Source organism: Trachymyrmex septentrionalis, unplaced genomic scaffold (genome assembly GCF_001594115.1).
Source record: "Trachymyrmex septentrionalis isolate Tsep2-gDNA-1 unplaced genomic scaffold, Tsep1.0 scaffold17, whole genome shotgun sequence".
In the NCBI taxonomy this organism is placed as follows: Eukaryota; Metazoa; Arthropoda; class Insecta; order Hymenoptera; family Formicidae; genus Trachymyrmex; species Trachymyrmex septentrionalis.
In genome coordinates, this window is record NW_017304864.1 from 1,496,341 (window position 1) to 1,501,303 (window position 4,963).

The window sequence follows — 4,963 nt, forward strand, 5'->3', positions numbered from 1 at the left end:
GTTATAAGGCAATGTTCAATTTGTTTATTTGCCTAATTTTCTTTATATTTTCTTCTATTTTCTCGTATATGTACGAGATTAGAAAGATCCATTTAAATCTTAATCGTGCGCGTATAATTGAAATGCCAATTCTTAAATTTATCGCTTGAGTAGGTTTCTGATATCCCGCTGGATTAACTTGTAACAAATCGGTTCCCCTAATAAGTCGCGTGTCGCGTCGCGGTTTTAATTAAAGATTTTAATTAAAATATACGGGTAGGTAGGTACTCGTAAATAAGTAGGACGAAATATAGACAAGTAGGAATAGATATTATTATTATTTATTGAAGTACGGATAGATAGGGATATGGGTAGGTAGGAATTCGGTTAGGAACATAATAATTTAATTCGAAAGATTACTATATATTACAAACAAAATAATCACAAATATAATAATTATAAATATGATGATATATCTTTTATTATATTTTTAATACTATTAATAACTTAAAATAATGTTATTAATTTTAAATCAATATTTGGAGATAATGTAACATGTTATATATTATTGTGTATATTACTGTATTGATAATTTATGAAAAAATAATTGCATATTATTCTAATGTCATTTGTATATAATTGTAAGTAGGTATTATAATTGTAATTTGTGTAATAATAATTATAAATAATGTTAATTATTTAATCGGGTGCGAATAATAAGACAAGGATCGATGCGTATTTAATAAATATTTGCTTTCGAAAGCTTTAAAAAATTTTTAACTAAAAGATTATTGATAAATTCGGGAAATATTTTATTTTAAATTTCGTATTAAAAGTTATAGTTTTTGTGGCATGTATTATATTCAATTAATTGAAGATGTTGAGACAATGATAGTATACAGTTTTTGATCACAAAATTTAACATTTATGTTTTAGATATTACAATGTGACATGTAGATTTATTATATTTTTTTAAATTATAAATTTTGTATTATAGCTGGTTATAAAATTCGCGAAACATCTTATTTTATGTCGCTCTTACGAATGAAACGTTCTCGCAAAGTATATAATACTAAATATCATTTATAATACTAAATCGGTGCTGTTCCTCGCGTCAAGTGGACATTAATAAATGTTTTAATTCGTACCGATGGAGAGTAATAATTTTTAACATGGAGAGTTATATTCCTTACCGGTTTTCATAGCACCTATCCGAGATATCTATTTCCTCATTAAATCTGGATATTCTCTGCCGTTGCAAGGCTAATATTAATCAACTAATTAATTAAGGGTTTCTTGACATTTCCTGGAAGCAATGATTTTGACAATAAATTAACAACGGCAATGTAATTTTTTTAAGTCTACTCATAAAATTGATTAAAACAATATGTATTGAGAGAAGAATTTATTCTTATTAAATGTTATTAATGTTATTTCATTAATTAACATTAATACTGCTTTGACAATAATAAGATTTAACATGGATAGCAATTGTTTGTAGATAAATGAATTATATAAATAAAAACTAAAATTACAAATTTTGTTTTGTTAAATAGTCGTTTTTATGATTTCTTTAAGAAAAAAATGTAGTTACAAATGAATATATTTTTTTATTTTAATTTTTAGTTTCTTTTAAGAAACTATTTTCAGGCTCTGGACATCCCTTTATTCCAAAGCATTAATTAATTTTAAAATGTTTTAGATTAATTTATATAATGAAATACATATGCAGTGTATATATTATGTAAGAAATTTTTAGCTTCTATTTATCTGATAAAATTTTATTAAAAAGATTCATATTTATTTAAATAATTTATTGTAGTAATATAATGGACGTAATTAAAAATGTGAGTACTTAAAAAGTCAAGACAAATCGATTGGGTACTCCGATATTAATAAGATTTTGATAATCTTAATTATCTAATATCTAATAAATATTACATTAATTATTTAGATAATCCTATTTAATTACTTGACTACATTTGAGTATATATTGCAGAAAAATAAAGATTTATATAAATTTTATATTATTAAATATTTGATTATATAAAATCAAAATAAAATGAAAATATAAGTAAAATTTAAATCTCATTGTTATCGGTTCGATTCGCCTTGAACAGTTGGTACCTGAGAATTTTTGTACTCACACATATAATAAATTCTAAGACATATGTATTTTATTATTTTGAAATATATTCATTTCTAACTGTCCTTCGATAAAAGTTATTCTATCCATGTTTTTTTAATTTTGATAAAAATTCTGCGTTTTGTAATAATTGGCAGAATATATTTTGCTTCCAAATTTTGATTGCATACGAAATTGTAATTAATGTTGATTAATTTACCGTCAAAATAAAATATTCGGGAATTGTATAATATTTGCATTATGCAGAAATATGAAGAAAATTGACAATTGTTAATTCTTTGCTGAAATGGATGCTATTATAAGTCCGAAAAATTTGGGATTCGTGCGATGAAGTTCTTTTTTTGGTGTTCAACGAATGACTTTCTTTCGCGTTAATGCCGTGGAATTCGATGAGAAGTAGAGCATAACTCTCCATGAAGATCATTCTTCTCTCTGTCGGATATTATCTAACGTCCTACTCGATAGAAAGACCTGGTCACATTATTGCCATCTTCTATTTAACGCAGTAATAACGCAGTGTTTCATCGCGATTTTTTAAAGACTCATAAAGTTTACTTACGCTGTTAAAAGTAAAGCAGCAAATAGAATTTGTATACGCGCAATTAAATCGTGTTAATCAAATTATCTGAAAAGTATATATGCGTAATTTTATTATAATATATTTTAGGACTTTTTTGTATAGTATATTGGTTTAAAAGTTAAAGAAAAAAAAAGAAATGGAAGAGAGAGAGAACTCAAGCAAGTTGACGTCATCTATCATCATTTTTGACGTCAAAATAATATCTTTATATATATTCTTAATATTATTTTAATGTTAAAATTACGACAAATAACGTGAACTTGCTAAAGTAAAACAAGAAGAGGACCGTCGATTACAATCAACGGGGGTGGTGGAGGGCTTTTACAAATTAAGTTGTATTTACCACATTACCTGAAAAATCTATATAAGTATTTTGATTATAACATACTTTATGATTTTTCTGTATAGTGTGTTGTATTAAAAGTAAAAAAAGAAAAAGAAAGAATTCCCAAGTAACAAGTTGATGTTATTTGTTGTTATTTGACATCAAAATAACGATAAATAATATCAGCTTGCAAAAGTCAAAAAAAGGACCGTCGATTGTAATCGACGGGGGTGGTGGAGGGCCTCTCAAAAATCTGTAGAGAAAGATCGTGGATGTGTTATTTTTATGTAAAATTTTCTGTTTTAAATGGAAAGTGGCAACCTGTAAACACATATATTACGTAATATATGTGTTTACAGGTTGTCACTTTCTATTTGAAGCAAAAAATTTACATAAAAATTTTTGTACAATAGTATACTATCTAAGATAACATATTGTTACAAATTGTTGCATACTACATCATATAATATAATAATTATTAATTCAAGACCTAATCTAATTTATAAAATAAAAATTTTATTATAGATAAAAAAATCACTTTAATAACAAGTAATTTTCTCTTACCTCCAAGTATCTATTTTTTATATGGATTGACAAATTACATTTATTTTTATATTTTTATATTTATTTCCATAATAAACTTAACATTAATATAAAACTGCTAAAAAATAGAGACGATAAAAATTCTTCATATTAAAATTACGTCCCTTTAATGAATTGATATTTTGTAAGCATATTAATTTTTTCAAATTATTGTAAGTGAGATTTGATTATGTGCAGGGCTGGACATGTATATTTGAAATATTTTATTTAAAACACAGTGTTTGCAATACAAATCTATTTTATATTTCGTATTTCAACAAAGAATGTGAAAGTATTATATATTTTGTATTTAAAATTGAAAGATTGAAAGTTTTTTGTATTTTATAATTCAAATAGTAATTCAAATAATATAATAAGATTGGTTGTCAATTGGTGTACATTTGAAATACAAAGTACAACAAGTATTACTTCGATTTATATGCTCTCATAAAAAGATATAAAATATTTAATTCATGTGCTCTGTTGAAATACAAAATACAATTGTCTAAAGGTGCCTCCAGATGATATGGCCAATGTATAGGCCAACTTTGCATATTCGCTAAATATTGACTATATTCAACATAGATAATTATGTACGTCATGTATATATATATTTGCTAATATTGACATACGTTGGCCATATCGTTTGGAGCCAACTTTATAAAGAATGGTTTTCAAATAAAAGTATTACAAATACATGTCCAAGCTTTGGTCATGTATTTACTTCTAGTTTAATTTTATGGAAAAATGTTAATTACTTTTGTAACAAGCATATTTGCGTTTATATAAGTTTGTATTGATATACTCTTATGACTGAAAATTTTAAATGGAAAATATAAAATAGAAAATTGAAATGAAGATAAACTTAATATATTTTAGAAGATAATAGTCGATTAATAAAAAAAAAATTAAATGATATATATCATTAGAGTTAAAAAAAAAAATAAAAACAGTATCACGTGGATATTACTTTTTAATTTAATGCAATAAAGATATCACTTGAGTTTTATAATCTAGTACAATAGTTTTTTTCGAGAAGCACGTACTTTTTTTACTTTTTTTTGGAAAGCTACTATATAATGGAATCAATATATGTAATAAGCAAGAAATTTGTCTATACTTAAACTTTAAAATAAATCACAAATCTATTCTAGAAGTTACGTAAGTCTACTATCATTGAACGTCAAGGATTATGAAATAGTAGTTCTTGTATGATCGCAAAGATCAAGTGATGCTACATATGGATACAGCTTGGGATGGAGGTAATCAGCTTGAGAGAATTGTGAAATTTATTTTCAAATACATTTTTTATCATAATTTTGTCGTTTGTATTTAAATATATATATATATA